At 35.2% G+C, this 21,489-nt stretch overlaps 1 protein-coding gene across 6 annotated transcripts in view; it reads right to left on the bottom strand.

Annotated features, from left to right (window-relative positions):
* Nucleotides 1–21,489, bottom strand: part of TASP1 (taspase 1) — a 273,452-nt gene that overhangs the window by 235,342 nt on the left and 16,621 nt on the right. Inside the window, exon 3 of one of the 6 annotated variants that reach the window (XM_077777540.1) lies at nt 16,182–16,448. The exons of the other annotated variants lie outside the window; for them this stretch is intronic. The gene's annotated coding sequence lies outside the window, so the exon portion shown is untranslated. The remainder of the gene's footprint in view (nt 1–16,181; nt 16,449–21,489) is intronic. 6 annotated transcript variants of the gene reach the window in all.

Genomic DNA, 21,489 nt, shown 5'->3' with positions numbered 1-21,489 from the left:
TTTTTAAAAAACGTATGTACAAAACTATGGTTTTATTACATAAAAATATAGATGAATGAGATAATAAACTGTAATTAAAAATAAAAGGAAAAAAGTTACATGAAAACCAACCTGACAATAAACTATAAAAAAAAGTTATATGGGAACCAACCTGACAATAAGCTATAATAAAAAAATAATAAAATAAAAAGAAAAAATATATAGATAAATGCACTGTATTTTACTGGTTAAGCCCCCAAAGGAGAGAGGGATGAGAAGGAAAGATTTAGAAGATCAATGAAAAATTTTATTTATATCATTTGAATTTTCTAACAAAAAATAAATTACTTGTATTCCCTTAAGATCAGGAATAATACAGCAAAGTTCACTCTTGCCAATTCTATTTAACATTACACTGGATATTCTGGACAAAACAATTAAGTAAGAAAAAGAAATAATGAGCATCTAGATTGGAAAAGAAAAAGTAAAATTATCTCTTAGTTGAAGATAACATGATCTTGTATACGAAAAGCCCTAAGGACTCCACTAAAAACTATTAGAACTGATAAGTTCAAGTGGGTTTTAAGATACAATATTAATGCACAAAAATCAATTGTATTTCTACACATTAGCAATGCACCATATGAAGATGAAATTCAGAAAACAATTCCACTTACAATAACATCAAAAAGAATAAAATACTTAGGAATAAGTTCAACAGATAAGACTTATATACTGAAAACTACAAAACATGTTGAGAAAAAATTAAAGAAGACCTAAATAAATGGAAGGACAGCCATGTTCATAGATCAGAAGGCTTAATGGCTTTAAGATAGGAATATTCTTCAAAATTGATATGCTTCAACACATTCCCCTATCAAATCCTAGCTGCCTTTTTTTGGGCAGAAATTGACAAACTAATCCTAAAATTCACATGGAACTGCAAGGGACTCAGAACCACCAAAAACACTTTGAAAGAAAAAACAAAATTGGAGGGCTCACAGTTCTAGGTTTTGTTTTTTGTTTTTTGTTTTTTACTTACTACACAAATACAGCAATCAAGACAGTGTTAATATAGAGGTGCCTGGCTAACACAGTCAGTGGAGCATGTGACTCTCCATCTTGGGGTCATGAGTTTGAGCCCCACATTGGACATGGAGCCTACTTAAAAAACAAAACAAAACAAAAAGATGACGTGATATAGGCATATAGCTAAGGACAGATATATAGATCAATGCAATAGGATTGACAGAAGCCTCCTCACATTTATGGTCAATTCAACAAAGATGCCAGAATAATGCAGTAAATAAAAGATAGTGTTTTCTACAAGTGAAGCTGGGACAACTGGATATTCAATTCCAGAGAAGAAATTTCGATGCTATCTCACACCACATACAAAACTTAACTCCAAGTGGAACCAAGACCTAAACGAACTATAAAACCATTCAAAGAAAACACTGGGGCAAATGTTTATGGTCTCAGATTAGACAGTGATTGGAGAATAGGGCTTTTGTCCTAATGCAGTTAGATAACCTAATTGTCCACAGAATTTTAAAAATAAGATCACAGGATGGAAAATAACAAAAAGCTTACAAAATTAAATAGATATGAGTAAATAGATAATAAATGCTTTGAGCACGCAAAAGGAAATGGCCTACTATGAGACAGAGTACTTAACAGCAGGCTTCCTGAAGGACATTAAAGAAAAGTAAAAACTAGCCAGAAAGCTAGAAAATTCCAGTTGGTAAAAATGATATGAGCAACATGTAACCAATGGGAAAGTGTCAGAGCCACAGAAGAAACATTCAGCAAAAAGGGTTTACTGGAGCCAAATATGAAGACTGAGCTATGCTACTCATCAGAATCTGAACCTGACTGAAAAACCCTGAGAAGCCAATCAAGCTTTCTGTAAAAGAGAAAGTCAAGGTTAGTAAATTGGTCAAGGAAACAAACTGACATTCACATGTTGTATGAAAAGGAAGGGGAGGAAACTGAAATCAGAGAGACCAAACTAAGGGCTATTTTACAACATAGGCTTTAAATACTAACTGCTTGACATGGAAATCATAGTAGTGGGAACAGAAAAAAGTGGGGAGGGGGAGCAGAACTTTGAAACTTGAGAAAGAAATTAAACCATGGATAAGAAAAGGCATCTTATAAGATGGAGGAAAAAGTATACATAATTAGGCATCATGCTTCTGAATAAAGCTTTCCAACTTAATATTTCTAGATAAATCAGTTCATAATTAAATCTTGGGAAAGAGAACAAAACCAAAGAAAGATTATGGTTTAAAACAGATGAAGACTGAATTCTTGCCCTGGATTATTTCATACTTTGAGAACAAAACAAAGAGATTATAAGCAAATAAATTACCACATTACAAAGGTTTGGTTTGGTTTGGTTTTACTTCATATAATCTCCTTTGCCTAGTCATGTATATCTTCAAAGTATGGGAAAGGAACTGAAATGTGAGGAAAATGTAAAGCATCTACCTATTTGCAGTAATTCCCAAGTAACTCCCACACATAAGATCGCACCAGTGTATATACTATCTCAACAATCTTTGAAATGGAATATATCAGCTAATCAACTCTGCAAAGTTTTTTAACATAATAAACCAATTAGAAATCACAAACTGAATAAACTATTTTTTTTTAATTCATGGTAGTTAACCTCTTGGATTCAGGAGTAGAATTCAGTGATTATCACTTACATATAACACCCGTGCTCATCGCAACACAGAGTTATTCTGAAAATGACTACTGCATGATGATTTAAATTTGACATTTTAAAAATACATAAGAAAAAGTAAAAAAAAAATTAAAGGATATCTTAGAAGGAGGTTTTTCAGAAATGTTTCTCCTACTTCAAAATATATTTATAACTTCAAAAGTATGTCCACTGAACTTCTGCTTCTTATTACAAAGCCATAATAGGGATTATATTGATCTTCCTAACTAGAAAAATCAGGCAAAATATTTAGCAAATGGACTTCAACCAATAGCCAGCACAGGACTGTGATCCTGAAAGAAGAGAAATCAGACGCCTCAACTTAATTCCCAGAAATATTTTCCAGGCTATAGCACAGGGAAGAGAAATCCTAAAGAGAGCCAATGTTCTTCCAGAGTGAGGAGACAAAGTTATGAATGCAAACAGACCAGAAAGGTTAGAATATGCAGTACAGGGTACTAAGAGGAAAGAGCTACAAAGAGAGAGGTCTAGAAATCTAGGGTCTTTAAATAACTATTAGTCTGCATATATTTGTTAAGAAACTACCAAGGCCAAAGAAAAAAGCTCTGGAAAACAGTAAGCTGAACAATTTCTGAAACTCACACAGAAGCAAGAATAGGTCGTGTTCCCATCAGCCAGCATGAGGCTATCAGGGAAAGTCTCAGAAGGTAATGCCTCAAAATTAGACCAGATTAGTCTTAGAAAGGTTATTCTAGACCTGCACTAACAAAGTTTTAAAGCAAATTCTCAAAAAAATCAAAATTATTTAAATGAACAACTATCCTCCCAAAAAGTTCTACAATAGCTGTCTCCCAAAGATACAAAATTCACAATGTTTAGTATAAAACCAAAGATGACTACACATATAAATAAGCAGAAAACCATGGTTCATAACCAGAAGAAAGTATCAAATAATGAAGAGAGACTCAGAAATGACACAGATGATAGAATTAGCAAACAATTCCAATGGTAGCTAACAATGTTAAAATAGCTCTGATAAACATACTCTGTATGTTCAAGTAGGTATAGAAAAACATGAGGGTAAAAAAAGAAAGAAAAGAAAGCTATAAAGAAAATAAATTGGGGGCGCCTGGATGGCTCAATCGGTTAAGCGTCCGACTTCGGCTCAGGTCAGATCTCACGATTCGTGGGTTCGAGTGCTGCACTGGGCTCTGTGCTGACAGCTCAGAGATTGGAGCCTGCCTTGGTTTCTGTGTCTCCCTCTCTCTCTGCCCCCACTCACTCATGCTCTGTCTCTCTCTGTCTCAAGAATAAACTATTAAAAAAAAAGAAAAGAAAAGAAACTGAACTTCCAAGATGAAAAATAAAATAATCTTTGTAACAGAAAAATGCTTACAGTAGGTAAAAATTTTTAAACATCTGAAATACAGACTTTAGTTAACAACAATAATGTGTCAATATAGGTTCATTAGTTGTGAAAAATACACCATAGTAACGCAGATGCTATTAATAGAAGAAATAAATGTTGGATATATGGAAATTCTCTGTACTGCCTTCTGAATTTTTCTGTAAATCTAAAACCTTTCTAAAATTAAGTTTCTTTAAAAAATCAACCCAAAGCTTGGGAGAAAATCCTACAAAACATAAAGGTAAAGGACTTGTATCCAGATTATAAAAAAATCCATGCAACTCAGTAAGACAAACCATCCAAAAATGTTAATAGGCAAACAATTTTATGTACAGATTGCAAATAACATGAAAATAATGAAAATTATTAGTGATATTAACATCATTAGTCATTAGAGAAATCCAAGTTAAAACCATGAGATACCACTACATAACCTCTATAAAATTTTTAAAAAGTAAAATAAAATTAAAAAATAAAATGGCTAAAATTAAGAAGACAGACAATATCAGGGTGCCTGAGTGGCTCAGCCAGCTAAGCATCGACTTTGGCTCAGGTCATGACCTCACAGCTCGTGAGTTCAAGCCCCACATCAGGCTCTGTGCTGACATCTCAGAGCCTGGAGCCTCCTTCTGATGAAGGAATCTCAGGAACATCATGCTAAGTGAAAGAAGCCATTCACAAAAGGCCACATATAATATGACTGTATTTAATTCAAACTCTAGAAAAGGTGAAATGATAAAAAACAGATCATGGTTAGCAGAGGCCAATGAAAGGAGAGGATAAGCAAATAGGCATTAAAAGGGGATTTTGAGGGTGCCTGGGTGGCTCAGTTGGTTGAGAATCCAACTCTGGATTTAGGCTCAGGTCATGATCTCAATGTTAATGGGATCGGGCCCCACAACAGGCTCTATGCTGGTGGTGTGGAACCTGCTTGGTATTCTCTTTCTCCCTCTTTCCCTCACAATCTCTCAAAATAAACAAACGTAAAAAAAAAATAGAATTTTGGAGGTAATGGAAATGTTATATATAATTGCAGTGGTGATTACATGGTTGTATATATTTGGCATAAAATCAAACCGTACACTTAAAATTGATGAATTTTAAAATTGGTGAACTGTATATAAATTATACTTCAATAAAACTGACAAAAAAGTATACCTCTCATATGATATAAACTGATCACCCTACATACTAATTTTCCCTTTATAAAAAATATACATGAGTTTTTTAAATGGTCATTTTTTGTTGATTTTCTAACCTGAATCAGTTTGTTCAACTAGAAATCATTATACTGAATCAGTAGCAAGCAATTATTGTAAAATTTGTTGGACCTTGTTACTTTCATGTTCAAAAACCTATAATGGTTTCCCATAATACTCAGAATAAAATCTAAAGTCTTAATTTCCAAGGTGTACAAGGCCCTACATAATCTAGCCCCTCTCTCCCTCACACATACTATTTATAAGGCACATTGGCTTCCTTATAATCCCATGAGCACACAGAGAACCTTCCCATCTCAGGGTTTTTACATTTGTTCATTTGTTCCTTTAAAATACTGAACTTAGTAAGTGACTCTAGCAGGAGAAAAAGCCAATTAATAAAGACTGTGTGTGTGTGTGCAGAAACATACACATATACATATATATAAATAGCTGATGTTCCATGGAGATAAAGTGTTATTAAGAGTAGGTGGAATAAGAAGGGATAATGGGATACTTTTCTAACCAAAAACTCCCTTCCCCAACATCTTTGCATGGCTTTCTCCTCCATTTGGTTCAGGTCTCTACTCAAATGTCATCAGTGGGCACCCTGCCTACTGAGTTATTAGAATTTCACCAACTTCCCCAACCATTTTTTTTCTTACTATCTTATTCTTTTTTATGGTACTTTTTACTACTTGACACTATATGTACTTTTTGTTTGTCTAATTCTTTTCATAGACTGTTAAGCTCGATAAGTACAGTATTTTATGTTTTTAGGTGTTGTATTCTGATGTCTAACGTAATGCTTGGCACTTAGTAGCTATTTGATAAATATTTGCAGAATGAATGCAGTTAATTACAACCACATATAAATAGAATAATTGTGAACTATTATAACCCCTTGAGCTGATACTTATTGATTCTTGCTCTTATAGAGAAATACTAGAAAAATGTAATGAGTATTAAGAATTCAATCTTTTCGGGGTGCCTGGGTGGCTCAGTCCGTTAAATGTCCTACTCTTGATTTTGGCTCAGGTCATGATCTCACAAAGTTTCATGAGTTCAAGTCCCACATCAGGCTCTGTGCACTGATTGTGCTGAGACTGCATGGGATTCTCTCTCTCCCTCTCCCGGTCCCATGACCACACACACCCTATCTCTCAAAACAAATAAGCAAACTTAAAAACAAAAAAAAGAATTCAACCTTTTCACAACTGAAACAAGAGAAATGAAATAAATTCAAGCAATAACATTTTCAGCTTCTAAAAGATGAAATTTTAAAAGCAAAATATTTTTTTCAAGTTTCTTCGAGAGTTAAAGAGTGGGGGAGGGGCAGAGAGAGCAAAGGAGACAAAATCCCAAGCAGCCTCCATGCTATCAGCAGAGAGCCCAATGTGGGGCTCAATTCCACAATGGTGAGATTACAACCTGAGCTGATATCAAGTGTCAGGCATTTAACCGACTGAGCCACCCACACCCCCCAAAAGCAAAATATTTTTTAAGTTTTTTAACTTTCAGAGGAGACGTCTTATAAAATAAGATCCCTCTTATTTGCATAACCCAGCAAAGAGAGCAAGAAGGCCAAAAATGCAAGTCAGGAGCTACAACCCCATCATGACACGTAAACCCTTTCCTATAAATGAAATTTGGAAACACTGAACCAAGGCAAAGATCTGCAAAGCATTACTCTTTCACTATAAACCACAACCTGTGTTACCCATTTAACATCCTTTGCTGAAAGCATAAAATAAAATAAGAACTGTTTGCAAGGCTATAGGGTATACTGTATCTCTGGGGATCTATTATGAGACCTCTATTATCAGCTCTTACAGATGCAAACAATTTAGCTTTCAAATGCTGTATAAAAACTAGAGTGGCACATTATAATACCATTTTTATATAAAATGATTTATGTTTGTCCAATTTCTAATCTTCCTTTAAGAAGTTAGACATTTACAGGAAATTACTCGTATGTTCGTATTCATACCCTGTTATTCAACTACAAATCAACAAATACATCATTAGATGAATAAAATAAAGAATAAAATTATGTGATAATATGGTCTCTTATTCACATTAAGTACGCTATCAAAATTATTTTAATCACTGCCTTCATTAACATGCAGGTTAGCTTTATTAATCTAAAGCTGATGAGAAAGAGAAAAATAAACAGCTTCTGAAACAAATTACTTGTTGAATCTTTATTTAGAGTAATGAAAACAGGATGTACTGGAGTGTACTGCATGTTGTGATAGCCTTTTTCAAACTAACACTGATAAAACCTGTGTATACCTAGCCTACCTGAGACTATCCTAAAAATTATAAATTCCCTAGGATTTTATCATCAATCATCATTATGTGCAGGATGACTAGAGACCAATGAAAATGTATTTACCAAGAAATCACTTGGGGATATTTTGTTTGTATGTTTGGTTAGTAGCTAATGAAGCTTAAACTCTCAAGAACTGGATTACTGAAAGACTTCCAATTTAGACTCCTCTGTGGAAGTATAGGTTAAGTTTCACTTTTTCAACCAATATTTATTGGACATCTATGTGCCAGGCGAATCTTTTCTGTAAAAAGCCAGCTATATTACACAGTTCAGGCTTTGTGGGCCACACAGGCAATTCTACAACTACTCAACTCTGCCTCGGTAGCATGAAAGTTGCCAGAGAAAATACAAAAACAAGTAAGTGTAGCTTTGTTCCAATAAACTTCATTTATAAACACTGAAATTTAAGTTTCACAATATTTTCTGGTGTCATGAAATATTCTTCTTCTTTTGGCCTCTTTTTTTCCAACCATTTAAAAAAGTAAAAACCATATTTAGCTTGCAGGCTGTTCAAAACCAGGCAGCAGTCCAGATTTCACTTTCAGGCCACAGTTTGTAAATCGATAATGTAAACCATACAGAAACAACTAAATAGAAAAATATCCCTGCCCACATGGAGCCTCCATTCTAGCTAAGAGAGACAGACAATAAGAAACTAAATTAGATGGCATATTAGATAGCAGTAAATATGATGGAGAAAAATGAAACAGGAGAGGAGATAGAGCATGGTCAGAGGGCTATAGTGGGGAGATAAGAAAACTATGGGGTAGTTACAATTAATTTTTCCTTTCAAGTGTTTATTTTGACATAATTTCAGACCTGAAATAGTAGTATATTATCTAGAACATATTAAGAAATCCAACAACTTTCAATTGTAACCAAAACATGACCCAATTAAAAAATGGCCAAGGACTTGTATACTTCGGTAGCATTTCTCTGAAGAAGATACACAAAAGGTCAACAGGCACATGAAAAGATGTTCAACATCAGTAAAATTATTGGACAAATAAAAATCATAACCACAATGGCCATAATCACAAAGACAAAAAATAGCAAGTGCTGGCAAGAATGTAGAGAAATTGTAACCCTGATACACTGCAATTGGTAATATAAAATGGTTCGCTGCTGTTGAAACAGTTTGATGGCTCCACAAAGTTAAACAGAGTTAGTAGGATCTAGTAAGTTGGTACTCAAACAAATGCTTGTAACAGTAAGGTTCACAGCAACACTTTTCACAATTGGGAAAAAGTAGAAACAACTTAGATCTATCAATAGATGAAGGGATAAATAAATTATGAATACATGAACAATGTTGAATTATACTCTACAAAAAAGAATGAAGTACTGATATATGCTACAATGTGAATGAACCTTAAAAACATTGTTACATGAAAGTCAGACACAAAAGTTCACATATTGTATGATTCCACTTATATGAAATATTCAGTATAGGTAAATCCATAAAAGCAGAAAGCAGATTGGTGGTTGCCATGGGGTTACAGAAGGAGGGAATGGAAAGCAACTGCTTAATGGGTACACAGTTTCCTTTGGGGAGATAAAAATGTTTCAGGAGTAAGACAAAGTGGGGGTAGTAGCACAATATTATGAATCTTTCAATGCCACTGAATTACTTCAAAATGAATAATTTTGTGTTATATGAACTTCACCTCAATTAACAACCAAAAAAAAAAAGCAGACACAAGAGACTTATATAGAACATGATTCTATTTCAGGACAGACTTTACCCTGGAGTGACTAGAAGAGGGCATACGTGGCTTTCTGGAGGGCTGAAAATCTTCTGTTTCCTTATCTGAGTGTTGGTTCCATGGGGCTATGTTCACTCTAAAAAATGCAAGAAGCTGTCCCTTACAATAAATGTGTATATTCTTCCATGTGTACACTACGCTTCATTAAAAAGTTTTGAAACTATAATGTATAATTTTGAAAATAAAAGAATAACTGCAATTTTTTTTAACTGTTACCATTGTGGGGTAAAAGATCCAAGGAACCTTTCTGTATTTTTTTAAGTTTATTTATTTATTTTTTAGAGAGAGAGAGAGAGAGACAGAGAGAGAGCAAGAGCGTGCAGGAGGAGCAGAGAGAGAGGGAGAAAGAGAGAATCCCAAGCAGGCTCAGATTTGTCAGCATAGAGCCCAATGTAGGCCTTGAACCCACGAACTGCAAGATCACGACATAAGCCAAAATCGAGTCAGACACTTAACTGACTGAGCCACCCAGGTGCCCCTCTCTGTATTGTTTTTTAACAACAACATGTAAACCTACAATTATCTCAAAATAAAAAGTTCTTTAAAAAGAATCAGAAAACTAAAATTTCCAGATTCCTGTCCCCAAAGATTCTGTTTTAGGTCATCTGAGGTGCAGATAGGGAATGCGCATTTTTTTGAAAAAGCTACCTCGAGTGATTATAATCCAAGTGGGCCACAACCCACACCTTGAGAAACTCCAACCTAAATGAATTCCAAAATGTGCTTAACTTCACTTTCTCTGTGAACCTCATCTAAATAAAGGAGGCTTTTCCATGCATTAACCAGCAAAAGCTGGAAGAGGTGGCAAGCAAGGAAGCACAAACGAGCTAAGAGAGGCTATAAAAACTAACCACTTTGGGAGCCAAGATTCAACTTTTACTGCAGAAAAATTAGGTGAATTGGAAAAAGATTAATAAAATGAGAGAATTACTGAAAACAACATACAAAGCTTTCAGGGTAATCATCACAGATGCAGCCACAAATATTATGTGCAAATCAATGACTTTTCTAAGTATGTTTTCCATTAAGGAGTAGTGGAATCAAGACAAATGATGTTGGAAGCTAAATATCCTTTAAGAGGTTAGCAAGACAAAGTTTGGAAATCAGTGCAATATGCTTGCACTTATGGTCATTTCTGGTACATTCCTCACCATAACACTGAAAATAATATTTTACTCCTGAGACAAGAAGTAAATAAAGGAACAATTTAGTTCAAGCTTAGTTGGGCCATACAGTATTTTGATCTGCTTTAGCTCCAGCTCTAAACTCTTTGGAGTGAGGTCCTTTGGTTCTGGTTCAAACTGCTTTGATGGGAAATTTTTTGAAAAGTCTTTAGTTTGATTTGAAGTTCATTTTAAAAATAATAAGTTAATATTTCAGTCCAATTCCAATTGCAAAAAATCAAATCAAAGTTCATTCCAGTGTTACTCTTACATTTGGTAGAAATCCCTGTTAAGCTATCAATTCATTTTCTAGGCCTTTCCAACAAGATAAAAGTTGGTGTATCTGCCCAAGACTTATCTTCAGCTTGACCTTGACCTGAAAATACAGTCTTAATTACAAAGCCTCCTACACTTAAACGTGGCAGCTGTCATTCCACCCTGGCAGACTGCAAGCCTGAGAGAATGCATGCTCCATTGGCCAGGTATCATTTTTTTCAAGAGAAGTTAGAAATACATATTTTTGGTCTCCTAATTTCTAAATGTTGGCAACAAATTCCAACTTTTATGAACTAGTCTAGTGGCCAATCAACACGTATCTGTGAACTGTCTCTTCTGCAACCTCTGGCCTAATGGTTAATAACTATCAAACTTCTGATGTAAAATCTGAGCTTTGCTAAGTCTTCAGTGAAAACTGAATACACAATACAGATTTCAGGCAAAGTATCTCTTTGATACAAATGCCAGTACAAACAAATCATGATTTCATTCTCATGCTTAGTTGAATATTTAAAATACTGAATATTCTACCTTCTTGCTGCTTAAATAAGAATACATACAGAATAAGCCACTACAAGCACTGTAGTCTAACTACCATGTGTCAACACACTTTACTAAGAAGAGCCAGGTTAGTGTCAGAAATGCCACATATCTTCTGATTATGACAATTAGAATCTATAATACTTCTTTGTTTCTCCAAATAAGTCAGATAAGCTTTCTACCCAGAATCCACAAGAAGAAAGATGAATCATAATATTCTTCTCAAGACTACGTTGGTCACCATTAGTCTACTTCATCTACTTTATTTAATAGTGAACTGCCATCATCAAAATGATAAAACTTGATATTCTCTTTGGAGCTAGTAGTTTGAAGCAGAAAAACTCAAAAAACAAAACACACACACATACACACACAACTTACACAGTTACATGGGGGGGAGGGGCTTCAATATTCAGGTAACGTAAAAAATGACAAAGAGCAAAGCAGGTAAAATAACAATAATCTATCTAAAGGATAACAATAATCTATCTATAAATTAGATACCAGATCCCACAGAGTTTTAGAAAGTTGGCTCTCATCTCAGCGTGAACTGTAATGATTTCAAGATCAAAGCGATAAGCACATGAAATTAAACAAGCGTTAAATTTTAAGAAATTATGGCATTCAGATGGACAATATTTATAAGAAGAAAAATTCTTGGGTAACAGAGAAACAATAACAAGGTAACCTACTCAGAAATCTGCTCAAGTACCCTGCCTATGAAAATCACAATTTTTTGTTTACCCAGGCCTTGCCCTTCCCCTACCCATCTTCCACAATCTTCCCATTCACCATTTCTCTACACCTCTTTCAGGATATAGGGGATGGGCTTAAAAGGTATAAATCTACCAATTATACTGCCGGACTTGTCCAGTTCTAGGCAAAAAAAAAAAAAAAACAACTATGAAAATATGGCAAAACTACAATAAAACTTTCTTTTTTACTACCAGTCATTTTTTTTATTTTGTAATGTTTTATTTTTGAAAGAGACAGAGAGAGAGAGAGAGAGAGAGAGAGAGAGCACCTGCGGAGGATGGGCAGAGACAGAGGCAGACACTGAATCCAAAGCAGGCTCCAGGCTCTGAACAGGTGTCAGCACAGAGCCTGATGTGGGGCTTGAACCCATGAACCATGAGATTTTGACCTGAGCTGAAGCCAGAGGTTTAACCGACTGAGCCACCCAGCTGCCTCTACTACTAGTAAATTTTATTTAACTGTTTTAACCTTGTTTTGACTAGCTGACTGAAGAATGTGGACAATAATAGAAGTCTGCCCATGGAAATTACAAGATTATGGATTTGTCCTAATGTCTGATACGATACTGACCTTGTAAGCAGAATTTTCACAACTGGAGCTAATTAAAAGGTCATGTATTTGTTATCACAGGTCTATAAAAAAACATGGTTAGAAAGAAGCTAAACATTCAATTTAATATCCAGTTTGCAAGTAGTTGTTAACTCCTTGAAAGATGTCCAGGCAAGTGATATCAATGTGATAGGAGCATGTTGTGTCCAAAAATATGGGAAACATGCAGCTCCCAACACAGCATAGGGCAATTTACCATTATAAATATTCTTAGTTAATGCTTCTATATAGAAACCAGTAGTTATTTGCAAATTCATTTTCAGGTCACTGAAAACAAAACCCAGAAAACCTTTTTTCATTCATGTGTTGAAAAGAAAGGTATATGAGATTATTACTGCAGTGATGCTGCCTGTTCTTAGAATTATTCTCTAAAACCGGATCATATTTCACCCAAGTACTAGCCAATTAAAAATAAGCAAGACCCACTTGACTGATATATACTATTGTTTACGTTAGATTTTTAGCCACTTAACATTACATTAATAAAGACTGGAAAGTTTAAGAATTAATGGACTCTTACCAATAAGTTTCAGCAGCAGAGTTAGCCAAATACATTTTTTACTAGGCCCAAATGAGGTATCTTTCATTCATTAATACAGAACCACAGGGCATACTTAGACATCAGAGGCTCAATGATCTAAAAAGAGTTCCTAGGGAAACAAAAAACTTTCCATTTTCATTCTGTAACTGCTCCTTAATGACAGAAAGTATTCTTTCTTTTTTTGGCTTTCTCTTTTCTCTCTACCTCAGGACATATTTACAGATGCACTGGCTGCTTTACAGACATGCTAAAAGTTCTTGCTGTGGTTGATCAAAGTTGGAATGCCTGAGGAAATTACTCAACTTAGACAGCCCGGAATTATACCTAGCCAAATAGTTACAGTGCTCTACTTTTAACATGTGTTAAAGTAATATTTTAGCTATCCTGGATGTAAGTTGAGAGAACATTTGTTTGCATCACACTCTGTGAACATTTGAATCAAATATAGTATGTTGAATACCCAGTTTTAGTATCTACGACAGTTCATTTTTTTAACTATTCAATAACACAAAAGACAACATATTTTATGTTGGGGGGAAAAACCCTCACACACGACAGCATGTGTATGAGGAACTAAGACTTTTTATGATCTTCTTGAAATATCCCAATTCTTCTGGAAATGTCAGAGTAAATGCAACAAATGTTGATACTTGTTCAGTAGAGCATCTGTTGATCTGGTGTACAATATTCTGTCAAAAAATGGAACCATATTTTTCTCTAATTTATTACAAAAAATATTTTAATAGAAAAGCACTGCAGACCTATACACATCTCCTTTCTATTATTAATCTGACTAATCTGTAAATAAATATATATCATAATTAAGTAGAAAAAGGACATCACAGCAATTTACTTTCATGGTGTTTCTTTAATTGAATGCCACAGAATTGCAGTATAAAGAGTTACTTGTCAAACATAACACAAATCTCTAAAATAAAATATTGGCTCCAATATACTTGCACATCTGAAATAGTTTTAAACTTTGTTTTAGTTGGATTCTTTATGATGTCCAGGAAGAGGATAGCACACACAGTACCTGAAATTGTCCTTTCCACATGAAGTACAATAGAAAAGACAAATGTAGCTATTTCTCCAGTAGAGCCAAATTTGGCATCCACATATACTTCCCTTCAACCTAAATAATTATACCTTTTAACCATGTTGACAATAATATGGGAATATCACTCAAAAAGAACCTAACAGACCATGGAATTACAGTAACTTAAACCATCCTTCTATCAAATGTGAAGTGAGGACATGGTAAGAATTGGAAGGAAGAAAGAAGTATTACTAACTTAATAAGTAGTAACTTATAATGCTTCTTTTTATTATAAAGACTTCCAGCACACTAGAAAATGTTAACATCTGCATGTACTCCAAGAGAAGAAAACATAAATAAGTTCCTCACCCTGAATTTTCTTAGAAGCCTAACAAGTGTTAACAGTGTTGATGTCCTATGTTATAGTATAAGCATGTCATGAACTGCCAGGAAATGTGTGTACCATGCATGATGTTAGACCCTAAGCGAGAATGACTACCAGTAAAAACTCCCTGGCAGTGGTAATGACCAAAGAACTTTCATCAACTGTAATGTCTAGAATTCAATTTTAAGCTGTTTGTTCTGCTAGAGTGAGATGCAATCCTGCATCATTTTAACATTTAGGTACAGCCTACTACACACATAAAAACTAGAGAGACAGACAGAGACAGACAGAAAATGAATCACAGAAATTTGAAGCAATATTTTGTTCTACTTTGGACCAGGATTTAGGATGTGATCTTGATGAGATTCCTAAAAACCATGTAACTTAAGCTTCTTCCTCATTCCTTTCCAGATTCTAAATAAAAGCCTGGGTCTGGAAAAATGGCCAAAAACTTAAAATCAAAGGGCAGTCTTACAGGTTGACCTGCATGATATCAGCCTATGATTTTGTTGAAGACAATAAAAGCTTCTTATCCCAGAAATTACCAAAAAACAAAAACAAAAACAAGACAGTAGATGTTCAATTATAAAACTGATGCCCCATTTACACACACGCATGCACACAGCACGTGCGCACAGTGTGTGCGCACACACATATGCATGCACGCACGCATGCACACATGCACACACGTATGCACACATGCACACATGTATGCACACATACGCATTACACACACGCATGCACACAGCACGTGTGCACACAGTGTGTGCGCACACACATACACACACACACACAATGATTCAATAAATCATTGGGCCAATGAATCTAATATCTCTAATAATACAAGACAAGAAGATATTTTACACTCAATTCATAAGTCTGTGCTTTCACACAGCCAAAATATAGATTATCATCAATTCCACCATTCTACCAAATGTGGCTTTAATATATAAAAGTATAGTAGTACGTTCAGAGAGGAACGATTCCAAGAGCAAAATGAAGGTTCATTTATAAAGCTACACGCTCCTCAGGAACTGCTATGTCTGGTCTTGGACCATATCTTCTAATAAATTCAGCCAAGATGAATGTATCTGATAAAGTCCACACAGCTCATCAAGAAATAGCTAGAAAAAAGTGAAAAATGGTTCATGTTCCCATCAGTACAAGGTAAAACATAACAAGTTCTAGACTTCAGTGTTCTGACTTTATCAAAAACTAATACACAGTTTTGATGCAGTGTAAAATTAATTGAGAATGTAATAAGTGATTCAGTCTTTTTATTCTAAAAAATATTAAAGAAAAAAAATCACTGCTTGTCCATTAAGCAGGTACTTTGTGCTAGATAGCACATTTAATTTCTAGGGTCTTAGAAAAAGAACAGACAAATGTACCTACTGTGTAAATACAAACAGTAAGTTACAAGCTGCCCCTTAGTACTAAAGGCAAGAATCAGCATCAGTACTCAAAAGTGTTTTAAAAAGAGTGTAACTTACTTTTACTGTCCCAGGCTAACTGGGCTCTGTCTGGTGCTTCTTTGTCTGCACATGGCCACCCACAGCCTGTCTTCTAATTAAATCAATGCTCTAGCAGCAGAACAAGCAAACAAGTTGCCTCCCATCTGCGTACAGCTCTTCAGGACACATTTCCCTTGGTCAGAAGGTGGAAATTCTTGGGAGAGGTGATTTTCTCTGCCTCTTCACAAGAAGAACATGGATACTTGGCTGGATGCAACTCCATGAAGTGTAACTGTGTATGTACACCTCAAAAAATAAAACAAAAAAAATGCAGAGAAACATAAAGACTCTATAAACAGCTGGAATACACAGAAATACTGAAGCACCACTGGAAATAATGCTAAACAGACAGGCAAATGGGGTCGGTGACTGAAATAATCAACGATACTAAGTTGGAAAAAAAAAAAGGAAAAAGAACATCTAAAGTCAAAACTCAAATTTTGTGCAAGGAAAACAGGTTAAATACTATAAAGGGAAAAAAAGTAAAACTCCTTGCTTCAAGGGGTTCCTATGTGGCTCAGTCCGTTCAGCATCTGACTCTTGATTTCCACTGGGGTCATGGTCTCAGGGTTCCTGGGTTCAAGCCCCGCATCACGCTCTGTGCTGACAACAAAGAGCCCGCTTAGGAATTCTGTCTCCCTCTCTCTCTGCCACTCCCTGACATGCTCTCTCTCTCAAAAATAAATGGATAAACATTTTAAAATTTTTAAAAACTCCTTGCTTCAAATACATAAAAACAGGTCCTCCCATATTATAGAGAATAAAAGATATTTTCAATTGAAGAGAAAAATGAGACTTTCAAGAGTGTTAAGTCTAAAATTAGACTCATCAGTCATATTATGGTTAATGGACACTTGTGTATATGTGAGCTAAATGCATCAAGCCATCTTTCCAAAGTGCTCAGCACAGCCTGCTGGGGGAGACGAGGAGAGGAGGGAGCAAGGAAGCAAAGAATCACTAAAATACTCAGCTACCCTCTACTTATGAAAAGATGATTTCTGGAAAACAGAAAATGTTCTGAAAAATGGAGACGCTCATTTATTTACATACTTTTCTAACTTCCCAAATAAGCAGAAATGCCTATAAAGCAAACCCCCATTTCTTTGAAACAAAAAAAAAAGAAACAAACAAACAAACAGACACTGAAGTTGGGGAGAGGACAGGATGTGGTTAAGTGTCTACTCACAAAAACCACCACAAGCAAACTTATGAACAGGTTTGTTGAAAGTGAGATATATCAGACCTTCCAAATGTTCCCTTCTATCAGACAGATCCATATGCCATGAGCAATCCATACCATCTCCATGACCACTAAGCATTTCAAGGACTGGCAGGCCTCAGGCCTTAGGTGCTCTCTCTCCCTGTGGCACAGAGACCATTCCAGCCCAAGAGAAGGGGGTGTGGCCTAATCCTTCAGCTGCACAGAGGGCTGGACCAGGGTACCAACAACAGACTAGTCAACAATGATGACATTCTGGAGATCCCTGCTTTAAAGAAATACATGCAGAGCTGGGTCTGGGTATAAGAGGATGTAGAGACAGATAAATATGTAACAATATTATATATAATAATATAAGTATATAATAAACTAAATATTTTCTCTCACACCCCCAACTATTAGCCATCTGGATAAGAAGTTACTTCTTAAAGAAATTTCCTGGAGTTTATAAGCAAGCATTATATGGATTATATAGAGACCCAAAGACAACAGATTGTTTGAGGCAAAAGATATAAAAACATGTGCCCAACATAATGTGCTCTTTAAATGCTAACGCATTTGGACAATAAACCAGCTTCAACCATGAACTACCATCTCCCCTGACCATAGGGAGCTTTAAAGGATGAATCAATTCAAGACAACAAAAGAACTGCAGGGCCCACTTGGAATTACATAAACTCAACAACACATTTTCAGGAAAGAAGCCTGTGCAAGTTGCCTTTCACTATATGAAATCTGAAACCTATATCTACCTGTATGTTTAATGCACCATATTCTATCTACTAAAATAACCAGTTTTCAAAATGAACTGGCCAAAACCCCTCAAAGTGTACACCAAGATATTCAAATTCTCAGCCAGATTCATCAGTTTTCTCACACAAGACTACAAGTAACCTCTCAAAAATCTGTCATTCCCATTTCACCTATAATTCCTTATTAGAAATTTTAAAGCCAGGTCTTAGCACTTTTTATAGAAAAACATCAATGAGCAAAGAGAGATTCAGTAAGTATTTCATGAGTAGTGTGTTTTCCATCAGAATCCATGATACACATTCTACTTTAGAAGCTGCATCATGACCCATCCAGATCTAAAGCCAACTTCCTCAAAGAAGAAATTCATATCAGAAACTATACCATGTGAAATGTGCCAGTTATGGTCTAGAGTTTACAATCCACTGCTACTACCTGTGCCAAAACTATTCCAAAAGCAGCCATGAAAACAACTGTCTTCTAGATGCATAGCCCCAGATAGGAAGATCAAGGTGCTTCACAATACCTGTCTTCTCTACTACGAGTGACATCAGAAATGTACTATCCAATAAACAGAAGTCACTTTCCCATCAGTTATAAGGATAATCTCAAAAAAGCTAAAAATAAATGAAATAGGACCAAACCAATTTAACAATAAGTTAACATATGATCTATAAACTGACCTTTCCATTTCCCTCCTCACATTTTGAAGATAAATAAAATACACTTTGGCGTCATATCATTTTCAATTCTATACTGCAGAACACCCCTCAAATGGGACTGGCTACCCTCCTTCCCAAAACCCTAAAGAGAGAAGCTGGTCAGTTAAAGGCAGGAACTTATGCACTCACCTCCTCCCTTATTTAAATGACGAAAACACCCTTCAAGTGTCCAGAAGTGGTAGTCTTAGAATTGACACCACTTGTCTGCAGTGGAAGATGAGGAAAATGAAACTACACAAGGTAATCAGTGTCCAAGAAAAGCTCAAAATGATGAGTCTGGGTTGCCTGCATTAAGTTTGTATGTGTCTCTATATATAAACTTCTTTTTCTTTTACCTTGTCTCTTCTTCCCATATGGCATGGAGTTGGATCAGTATACTTTTAACTATTTGGGTAAGTGCAATTCTCATACTTTTTAAAATATGAGGCCAGATATCCCTTCTAGCCAGTAAGGACCATTAAACCACTTCAATCACTTCAGTCCACATAAGTGTTCAAGGAATTCAAACCAATTTTATTATCTGCCTAAGTAATACAGTAACAGACAAGGTTTTTAAAAAGGGGCTTTTTTTTTTTTTTCTCAAAAAGTACATCCCAAAGTCAAAAAGCAAAGGTATGGTTTTGGTAATTAGGACAAGACTTAGCATTACTGAATAGATAGGTCAAAATTAAAGATAAGTAGTTACTCTCAAATTAAACATAACAACACATTATAAATCAGATTCTCTGGGACTTTTCAGTAAGCTGAAAGGACTCAAAACTGTTATTTATAGTTTTTCTAAGTACAGAAAATCTTAGAATCTGATTTTCTTGTATCTTTCGATTGACCCAAACTATTACAGTACTCCTTCAACTGAACTCTACTTGAAAACCTCGCTTTGTTTAAAGGTGGTGAATCAAAAGTGGCTGAAACTGCAGGGGGCAGTATAAGCACAACTTCCAACATAATTCTTAAGATTTAGCAAAATTCTTCCAGCTAGCCTTAGCCTTTAAATATTAACATATTTCAAAGATTCCACATAAAAATAAATTATTAAATATAATTAACTGAAATTCTCCAAATTGAACAATGAGGGTTACTGGGAGGAGTGCCCTAAACTCACTCAGGTCAGTATACCATGCTACCATTATCCATATAACACAGTCCAGTCAAAAATAGAACAAGTTTGTTTTAAAAAAGAACTTCATATCCACGCTCTTAAAAAACAGAGGTCATCATTCAAAACTATAAAGCCCACTCATGAGTTACATCCTATTTCAGAATGTATTTTCAATCACTTTTAAGCATAAATAGGTAAACTCTTTAAAAGTATGATTGATTCATCACTGGAGAAAAATGTAATAAAATATTCAACATGATATAAGTATAACTTGAGAAAATTAAAGTTATTCTAAGATGAAAAGAAAAGAAAAACTTAATTTTACTCAATTTTGTATTCATAGTTGCCATTATAGTATATCCCCCAGCTACTCATTAACCTTTTTCTTTCCCTGGACCCACACTGACTCCATGCACAGATCATCTCAGGACACTGCCTTACGCACAAAGAAGAGTGATTTGCAATTAACAATTGAATTAAGACAGATGAAGCTTTCCTTGTGTGTGTGTGTTTTGAGTAAAGGTAAGATCTGGTATTAAGTACATCAATCTTCTTTCTTGCAGCACTTTTCTCCTTTCATCCATGGTATATAATTAACCTCTTCTTAACATTGTAAAAATGTGTCATTGACAGTTAACATAAATATTGACCTCATATATATCATTTCCAAAACACTTCATAATAGTAATAATTACTAATTTTTAAGGGGTGCTTACTCTGTGCCATACAATGACCTAAGTGATTGTCACACATTAATTCAATTAACTTCAGAACTCTATGAAATAGGAATTACCCCCATATTATAAATGGAAAAACTGAGTCAAGGAAAATCTGTGAGGTGCCCAGGGCTAATGATTGGTAAAGCTGGTATAAGATGTATCAGTCACCATAGGAGGGAACCACATACCCCAAGTCAGATGTCTCTCTCAGGGACCACACTACAATAGAACTTGTACCTATCATGTACATTCATCTTCCCTTGACTACACTTGTACTAATCTGAAGGCATTAACAGGAGAGATTAAAATCTACAAAGAGTGATCAAAAGTGGAGATCTACAACTAAGCATAAAGAGAAAGAGAAAACATGGCTAACTTCTGGTAAACTCCTGGTCAATTTTCATAGGGAAAAGCAAGGCCTGGCATGACTGGGTAGGTGCTCTGAAATCAAAGCATGAACAAAAGAGCCACAATCCAGTCAACTAGAAGACTTAGTCCATCTACCTCCTACCTCAAACTCATCACTGTTTTATCTTCATATCTTATTTGATTCCCTAAGTAGTATTCTCAACCAGAAAACTATTTGTTCACTATAATCCTCTAAACAGACTGATAGGAATCTATCTTCTATAAGTTTGAGCAACAAAAGTCAGTCTTCTGAAGGCCTCAATATCCCCAGGACAAATTCATCCTCAAAGTTTCAGATTATAAGAACCAAGAAACGCTCATTATAGAGTACAACAAATTATAGCAAACTTAAGAGCCTCACCACTGATTC

The sequence above is a fragment of the Crocuta crocuta genome, unplaced genomic scaffold (genome assembly GCF_008692635.1).
Source record: "Crocuta crocuta isolate KB4526 unplaced genomic scaffold, BGI_CrCroc_1.0 scaffold187, whole genome shotgun sequence".
Classification (NCBI taxonomy): Eukaryota; Metazoa; Chordata; class Mammalia; order Carnivora; family Hyaenidae; genus Crocuta; species Crocuta crocuta.
The sequence above is the reverse complement of the archived record's forward strand: the minus strand, read 5'-3'. Positions and strand labels throughout refer to the sequence as shown.